Source organism: Tupaia chinensis, unplaced genomic scaffold (genome assembly GCF_000334495.1).
Source record: "Tupaia chinensis unplaced genomic scaffold, TupChi_1.0 Scaffold000429_1, whole genome shotgun sequence".
NCBI lineage: Eukaryota > Metazoa > Chordata > Mammalia > Scandentia > Tupaiidae > Tupaia > Tupaia belangeri.
The window spans coordinates 6010742-6020231 of NW_006159934.1; the positions used below are offsets into that span (position 1 = coordinate 6010742).

At 47.2% G+C, this 9490-nt stretch overlaps 1 protein-coding gene and 1 pseudogene across 1 annotated transcript in view; one reads left to right on the forward strand and one right to left on the reverse strand.

The window, feature by feature from the left end:
• The window catches only part of CALN1 (calneuron 1), a 579183-nt gene that overhangs the window by 298278 nt on the left and 271415 nt on the right, over positions 1–9490 (reverse strand). The gene's annotated exons all lie outside the window — the stretch shown is intronic.
• Positions 5345–7542, forward strand: LOC102480150 (pescadillo homolog pseudogene; annotated as a pseudogene).

The window sequence follows — 9490 nt, forward strand, 5'->3', positions numbered from 1 at the left end:
AGAGAGAGAGAGAGAGTGTTACAAAGAAAGAGGAGCTAAGTATATATATATACACTAGTATATTTCACTAAGAAAAAGGCTAACGAATCAAAAGAAAAAGTGTTCAAAGAATATGAGCAACAGTTTCAGGAAAGGAATTACAAATGACTTTTAGAAATATAAAACAGTACTCAACCCAACTCATTATAAAAGAAATGCAAAGTAAAAGTAAATTTGTATAGTACATTTCATCTAGAAGGCACATAAAGATCAAGAAGTTTGATGACACACTGTGGAAGAAGCTGTGGGAAAACAGGCCCTCTCAAACATTGTTGGTGGGAGTAAGTTACTATAAGCTCTTTGAAGTGCAATATGGCAATCTTTTTTTGGATTATAAATGCACACTGTACCCCAACAACTCCACTTCTAGAAATGCATCCTGCAGGCATAGTTGCATGTGTGTGAAATGAAGTATGAACCAGGCTAGTTGCAGCATTGTATATACTTCTTAAAAGATCAGATTTAGTGATATCAAGGCATTATTGTTAGTTGTATTAGGTGTGATATTGTGGGTTTTTTAAATCTTCATTTTTTTGGAGATATATTCTAAAATGATTACAGATGAAATAATTTCTGGGATTTGTTTTAAAATATATAAGGAAGAGAAGGGTTGATGGATGGGGCATAAATAAGACAAGCTTGCGAGCCAACTGCAGTGGTGCAGGAGCCATGTGGGAAGCCAGGCTTTGGATCCCAGGTCAATCTGAATATGCGAGGTATACCCATTCATGCCCATAATCCTGACTGGTTGGGAGGCTAGGAAAAGGATTGTGGTACAGCAACACCCTGTCAGGGGTACCTCTAACTCTCTAAATAAATAAATAAATAAAATTTAAGATAAGAATAATAACAAAGGGGTCAGACAGTAGCACAGCAGTAAAACATAATGTTCTGCAAGGCAATCTTACATGGGAAGAGATTTCTGGTTCCAGTCTGGAGATCTCCCTGGCTACTCTAGGCAGACACTTGTCCATGGTCAAAGGCTGAATGAAGCTGGGGTTGGATCATGGCATCAGAGCCCTGCTGGGAGAGCTGATTCTCTCTTCTCTCCTTTCTGTCTTTACATTGCCCTCTGTCTCTCTTACTCATAAAAGAAATAAGTCAATTAATTAAAAATGATAATAAGAAGACAAGACTGGTCACAAGCTAAAGCTGGTGATAGGTCTATGGGTATTTAAGACACTCAGATTTTCCATAATAAAACCTTAAAAATTTTAAAGAGCAAATCAACTCAAATATCCATGAACAGAAAACTGGTTAAATAAATTATGATACACCAAACGATGGAAGATAATTCAGCTTTAAAATACCAAGAAAGTTCTTTACATCTAATGTGGGATGACTTGCAAGATGTATTGTTAGATGAAAAAGCAAGATGCAAAACAGCATTCATCAAACGTTATCATGTGTGTTTTAAAAAAAAAAAGTTGAACTTGCTTAGAAATAGGTAGAAGATCTCTGGGTGAATATATAAAATATATAAGAAAGAAGTATCCCCAATTGCCCCCAAGGATGAGAACTAGACAATGGTGATGGAAAGAGGGATAGAGGGAGATAGGAGAGTGTGAAGGAGACTTTAACCATATATGTTTTCCTGCTTTTATATATTTGTACCATTAATGCATTATCTACTCAAATAAGTGAATTATGAATTATGGGTTATTATTATCTTCCAAATATTCTATAAGAAATATGTATTTCTTTATATATACACACTGAGTGTGTATGTGTGTGTGTGTGTAAGAAAGAGGGGAGAAAGAAGAGAAACAGAGATAGGTATTTTCAAGAGGATCTTGCCATGATCCTACTGCCCCAGTCTCCATATAGCTAGAACCACAAGTGCATGCAACCCCTCGGGGTATGTTCAGGATGATCCTAGAACTGAATCTTGACCTCCTATTTGGCTTCCAGCTTCCAAAACAATGGCACTCCTTTTGCACCACAACAACTGAACCAGAAACAGTATTTCTCAGCCATTTTAGGAGGAGAGGCAGCTATTTTTGAAAAGGCAAAAACCAGGAAATGACTTAATCAAAGAGCTCAATCATCAAATAGAAGATATTACACTCGTTCTCAGTTTCCCGACACCCCCATAGTCTTCTTCTTTCAAGTACCACACTATGCAGTGCACTGGCTGGCACTCCCAACCATCAGGGACCAGGCTAGGGCGAGGACATGATGCTGAGTGAGCTCTGGCCCTTCCCTTAAAACATTGATAATAGGGTAAGGTGAGGAGAGAGGCAAACAGTCTTTATAGCACCAGGAGACAAATGTTATAATATCCACAACTTAATAAACCTAACTCTGGGGGAGGGGGATAGGAGGTCAGGGAAGGAACCACTTTTCAATGGAAATGTATAAGATCCTTAAAGATGGATGGTAATTGGATTCAAGATTATATGGTGGTGATTCAGTTTAGTGTCAATGATAAAATGGTTGACCCCATTTGCTAATTGGCTTCCCTTGGTGATTCAGCACTAAAACAGTTCCTAATAATTTGCACTGGTCCTCCAGTGCAGAGCTGAGCTGAATTTACTTATCATTTCTCTTCATGCTTTTAAACTTTTACTGTGTGCTAGAACAACAGTCTTGCTCCCTTCCCAGATGCCTACTACTTAATATTCTAAGTGAATTCAATACCTTAATAACTGCTTCTCTAACAACTTTATTTCACTCCCAGAAACCCCACACATAGCTACATTCTGGTCCTTGCTCTCACTCAACATTGCTTCTGCTTTGACTCTTAAGCTCTAGAATTTCAGATTCATACCATAACCTCCTGTTCTTCCAATTCAGTCATTCCTACCAAGTTTTTAATCTTCCAAGACCTCTAGCTTTTCTCCAGATTGTCAATCTTTCATTGTCTTTCTTTCCTCCTCAAGCCAAGTGGACACGTCACCTGGATTCCTAACTCTCCTCCTCACTGTCTGCGAGCCTATTCTATGCATCCTAAGGAACCTCTCCACTTCCATAGCCAGACACAGCTCTTTCTTCATCCTCCATGACTGCTATTCAAGATCTTCATTATTTTCCTCAAAGTCCTATCCCACTTATCATATCTACCCCCCAACTTTCAGTTTATTCACTGTTATTCTATAGTCCTCCTATCACTCTTCGAAAAAGAAACAAGTTATCAGCTCAGAACAGTTTTAGTTTTTCATCCTCTACTCTCCTGAAAATTTACCTCTTGCAAAATTCATTCTCATCTCTCTTGTTTTTACAGAAGAAATATCTCATTCTGTAAGTATCAGATCATTTAATAGGGCTCCTCAGATTCTGTCAATATCATCCACCTCATAGTCCTTGGCTTTGTGATAGCTATTGCCAGCAGGAGGACTCAAATTAAACCCCTTTAGGGTCATGTGACTCCAAGGCTTGAGGCTAACAAGGGTCTCTTGTTCCCCATAGATGCTAAACTGTGTAGGAAATCTGGCCTCCCCTGTGGCGGCCTAATGGACAAGATAACACACTGGAGAAGATCAAGAGTATTAACTCACTGAATATTGTATTCTCCCCACTCAGAAAAAGAAGAAAAAAAAAATGAGAGCTAGAAGATAAATTTCCTCTCCACTCTCTAAGAGACTGTCCCAAAACAACATTTCTGTACAGCCTCCTCAAGACCTTCTGCAGAGTTGAGACACCATGAAACAGCCCCAATCTAGCAATGCATCACCTGGCATGTACTTCTCCTCCTTCCCTCTCTCACTTCTCTTTTTCCTCCCTCTCTGTCCTTGGTTTGTACCCACATCTTGCTCAGGCGCTGCTTCCTAGAGCTAACCTGCCATGAAAACTATAAATTCCACTACATCCTTCCTGTTGAGGCTTTGAACCTTACTTATTATCTTGGTACTAATGGGTCATTGGAAAAGTCATGAGGTATTTTTTTCTATGTTTTTCTATGCAAAAATGAGTCATGACTTTTCTGAAGACCCAACATATCATCTCTAAATAATAATACAGCAAACACTTGTAAACCCACAACTAGCTGTATCAAATCTTAACAGTCTGCATTCTGTAAGATATAAAAGTATATGTGTAACATGATTTTACCCTATAAACACATGTTCTTGGGGGGGGAAAAGACAGGAAGGAAATAGACAAAATACAAAGATGAATTGTCATAGAATAGTGATAATTCTAGATGACTGTAGGAATTTAGTGGTGGCAGTTATATTTTTCTTTGCTTAGAAATGTCTCTATGTGTCTGACTCTAATAAGAAGAACAGAAAAATTAAAAGTAAAACCAAAGCAAAGGAATGAATGGAAGGCTGGCCTACAACTGTTAGCTCATTCTGGGATCTACTTTCCTGAGACTATCTGAAGACTCAGAGTAGAAATCTTGTTTCACAAAATTCAAATCTGCTCTTATACTTGATTCTGCAGGAAACTCTTTTCTCCCAATTCATATTAATCAATTCAGCTATGAGGAGCAAACCACAGACTGCCTTTAGATGGGCTCTCGAGGTATGTGTTTCAGCCCAGACTGAGAACTCAGTTAGCTAATCTTCAAAGAGGATGCCTGCCATCCCATTCAACAATACAAAAAGCAATTTGTTTAGGGGGAGAAAGCCATTTCAACATGAAAATTGGTTTCACGACAATATGCCTGATAAAAATGGCACATAAAGGAACTGTTGGCAGGCTTGTCTCCCCCGTGCCTCCCTATCTCACTCATTACCCTGTCTCTTGGGTGTGTCACCATAATGGAAAATGAGGTTGTCTTGATGGAAAAACAAGTTGAAACAATTTTTACCTCTGGTGCAGTGAACCAGGACTGTTTACACATTCTATGAAACTCACACACACACAAATACATTTACTTATTCTACTCTACTGGAACACATTCCAAAGATTTCAATATCATTATCCACAGTTCAGCCTCAAAAATTCATCCTCAACTGCCTCCTGCTCCCTGATAGAAATTCCAAAATCCAAAGCTGTGTGCCTAAGACATCACATCAAATCACATTACATTTCAGCATCAAATTCTGCATTGGCTCCCACTCACCCATTAATCAACACACATTTATTGGTAAAGAAAATAGTTCTCAAACACTTCTTCTGCTTTAGAAACTGATCCAGTTTCTGGAATAGAGGACTCAAGAAGCCAGACAAGGTCCATGTTCTCATCAAACTGGGTTAAGACAGATGACTCAGAAAAAAAAGAAGAAAGTTTCAGAGAGTGGCAAGTACTATAAAATAAACACAATAGACAGTGTACTGAGATGACTGGAGGGTGAAATGCTCCCTCTAGAGATAAACATCAGGGCTGAGACTCACATAAAGGGAGGAACTGGCAGCGGCACTCGTTAGTCCCTAAACGTGGAGCCATGGGAGGCCTCGGAGAAGAAGAAGTATGAACGGGGCTCTGCCACCAACTACATCACCCGAAATAAAGCCCGGAAGAAGCTGCAGCTGAGCCTGGCTGACTTCAGGCGGCTGTGCATCCTCAAAGGCATTTATCCCCATGAGCCCAAACACAAGAAGAAGGTTAACAAGGGTTCCACAGCTGCCCGCACTTTCTACCTTCTCTAAGATACCAAGTTTCTCCTTCATGAACCCATCGTCAACAAGTTCCGGGAATACAAGGTCTTTGTCGGGAAGCTCCGGAAGGAGTATGGGAAGAGCGAGTGGAACACCGTGGAGCGTCTGAAGGACAATAAGCCTAACTACAAACTTGACCACATTGCCAAGGAGCGGTACCCCACTTTCATCGACACCCTGCGGGACCTGGACGACGCCCTGTCTATGTGCTTCCTCTTCTCCACCTTCCCGCGGACCGGCAAGTGCCACGTGCACACCATCCAGCTGTGCCGCCGGCTCTCTGTGGAGTTCATGCACTACATCATCGCTGCCTGGGCCCTGCGCAAGGTCTTCCTGTCCAACAAAGGCATTTACTACCAGGTGGAGGTGCTGAGGCAGCCCATCGTGTGGATCACCCCCTACGCCTTTTCCCACGACCACCCGACAAAGGTGGACTACAGGATCATGGCCACCTTCACCGAGTTCTACACCACCCTGCTGGGCTTCGTCAACTTCCTCCTTTACCAGTCACTGAACCTCCACTACGCCCCCAAGCTCAAGGGTCAGACCCAAGGAGAGGCAGAGGCCAGTGAGGGGACCTATGCTCTGGACACTGAGAGCTCTATGGAGACACTGGCAGCCCTCAGTGCCAGCCTGGCCTGTGCGGTGGTGCCTGCCACAGAGGAGGAGGCCGAGGTAGATGAGTTTCCCGCCGATGAGGAGATGGTGGCACAGGAGGACTGCAGGAAGGAGCTGGAGGTGCAGGAAAAACACAAGAAGCTGTTTGAGGGCCTGAAGTTCTTCCTGAACCATGAGGTGCCGCGCGAGGCCCTGGCCTTCATCATCAGGAGTTTTGGTGGGGCTGTGTCTTGGGACAAGTTGCTGTGCATCGGGGCCACCTATGATGTCACAGACTCCTGCATCACCCACCAGATCATCGACTGGCCTGGGCAGATGACCTCCATCATTGGCAGGTGCTATGTGCAGCCCCAGTGGGTGTTTGACTCCGTGAATGCCCGCCTCCTACTGCCCGTGGCAGAGTACTTCCCTGGGGTACAGCTGCCCCTGCACCTTTCACCTTTCACCTTTCACCCTTCGTGTCCGAGAAGGAAGGAGATTATGTTCCACCCGAGAAGCTGAAGCTTCTGGCTCTGCAGTGAGGAGAGGACCAAGGAAATTTGAATGAATCAGAAGAGGAGGAAGAAGACAATGAAGATGCTGGTGATGAAGGAGAAAACAGAGAAGGATGAGGAAGATGAAGCTAGTTCAGAAAAGGAAGAAGAGGCCCGACTGACGGCCCTGGAAGAGCAGAGGATGGAGGGGAAGAAGCCCAGAGTGATGGCGGGCACCGTGATGCTGGAGAACAAGAAGCGGCTGGCCCAGGAGGAGGAGAGCGAGGCCAAGTGCCTGGCCATCATGAGGATGAAGAAGCGGGAGAAGTACCTGTACAACAAGATCATGTTTGGCAAGAGGCGCAAAGTCCGTGAGGCCAACAAACTAGCAGAGAAGCAGAAAGCCCACGATGAGGCTGTGAGGGCTGAGAAGAAGGCCAGGAAGGCAAGGCCGGTGTGAGTCCCGGTGACCCCTTGCTGGGCCGAGGCTGGCTTTTGACAGCTGGACGTGACAAAGGCAGGCCTGAGGATCTAAGCTTGGTGACAGACCAGCATTCTCATCTCAACGCTCTTTCCCCCAGTTTGCCCTGACCCCTCATTTGCCCTGGCTGGGCCTCCCTTGGGTGGAGTTTCCTGCTGGTGGCCAAGCAGAAGAGGCATCTGTGCCCAACCTGACTCTGGGCTCCCAGGAGTCAGTGGCATGTGGAGAGCAGAGGCCCGTCCAGCCCCTCACCTGCTGCCCTCATTTGCCATGACTTTCCACAGCCCTCCCACACACAGATGGGCCCAGGATTCTCGGGGTGCTGTGTTGGGGTGAGGGTCGGGGAGCATTTGTTATTAAATCGCTGGACTTTTGCAGCCAATTGAATTTTGTGTCCTTGCGCCTTCCTGGGTTGGAGAACCACCTGGCTCTGTTGCAGACTTGCTAGCCCTAGGTGCTTACAAGATGGGCCCAGACGCTGCTCAGAACTCTCTAGATGTCTAAAGAGCTTCCAGTCTGACCTTGGTCACATTCTGGCACTTTCCCTGTGTAGCTGTTGCTTCATGCAAAATTAATGTGTCAAAATTCTTCAAAAGGATCTTGAGGGTTCGGTGGTAACTTTTTGTCCAGTCTCAATAGTGTGAGGTGTTTATTAGTGCTCAGTAAATACCAATGGATTTTCATGACCACCTGCTAGAGACAGCAGGGAAGATAAAGCCAGTCCGTGAGGTCCCCGAGGTGAGGGTCCCCTCATGGGCACCTGGGAAAGATCCCTGAGTAACCCCCAGCTTGGGCCTTGCTGCCTGGTGTGTAACCCTGGGAGACCTGCCCTACAGCCTCCCGCCTACCCTGTAGTTCGCTGGCTCGGGGGCCAGGGAGATGTGCCCTAACTGGGACTGTCAGTGCTTCCTAACAGCCAGGGCTAGCACCCGAGCTCCCCATGCCCACTCCCGAGTCCCACCCAGGATAGCCTCCCCAAGGTGCCAGGCTGAGTGCTATCGAGAGCAGAGGCCAGGCTGGCTCTAGAGTGCTAAGAAAAGGGTGTGGCTGAACCAGTTGTTTAACTTCTATCAGGGGTTCTGAAGCCCTCAGCATGCAGTGGAAGGCGTAGCCCCCTATTCTAGTGGGCTCAGGGCGGGGACACAGCATGGAAGCTGGGGGAGCTGCCCGGACCCTGGAGCGGGGCTCAGGCAAGGGCTTACCTCCCCGTCTGCTGTGCTAGCTCTGTAGGCAGCAGGTGTGTTCCTGAGGCAGTCACTGTAGGTCCAGCCTGTGCAGGGGAAGGCGAGAGGTTGGGCAGGCTCTGGCCTGGGGAGCAGAGAACCCCCACCAGCTGGGCCTTGCTGCGGTGTAGACGTGGGGGTTGTGCTGGGTGCTGGGTCCCATGCTCACCCTGGCATACATGTGTTAGTTGGAGGTTGGGTTGTCTGCAGCAAGGACAGAGAGTCAGGACCTCTGGAGCTAGAGCCTGTAGCCCTCTGGCATGACTCGGCCCGCTTGGATGCATGTGCCTCTCTGGCTACAGGTTGGAGAACAGGCCCATCAGATATGGAAAGGTCCCAGGCAGCCATGCTGATGTGGAATTTTCCCCATTCCAGAGTCGCCCAGTCATGGCGGGGGCAGTGGGGCCCTGACGTGGTCTGTGCCCCACTGGTGGCCGGCTGGCTCTGTGCTGCCCACAGCTGGAGCTGGGAATTCCTGCTCCAGCCAGGCGGGCACTAGTCCCCATCCTTGGTCCTGCTCCTCCAGGGTGAAGGAGAGGAAAGCCAGGCCTGAAAGAGGACATGGGGTCCTGACGGGACACGGGGATCTTGTGACGCTGTGCTCAGTCCCCATGGTCTGCTGAGACCTCCCAATGGCTAGACCAATTGGAGCGAAGTCCCTTGCCTGAGCGGGTCTCAGAGATCCGGCATCTCTCTGGGTCCCCTTAGGCACTTAGGCACCTCCTGTACTCCCGTGGGCCGTAATGTGCCCCAACTTGCACTGAGGAGCAGGAGGTCACACCTTCCATTAGATCCTGAGGAGGTCAGAGCCCTCCAAAAAGTTAAGCAACTGGAGCTCTGGCTCCCCTCACCACCACCACCTCCACCAAGCCTAGGCACCCTCGAGCCCCCTCCGGGGTCAGGGGCTCCGCTGAGCCAAGGAGCTGGCGGTGGGACAATGGCCCCGTTGGCGCGTCCAAGACAAATGGGCCTTGTTGGGCCGGCGGCGGGGGCGCTCACTTGCGCTGAGTGCGGCTTCTGTGCATCCGGAGCGGGCGCGGAGGGGCTGGGACGAGGCCGGGAGGGGGCCTGGGTCCAGAGTGCCCATTGGCCGCAGGGAGGAAGGCGGGGCC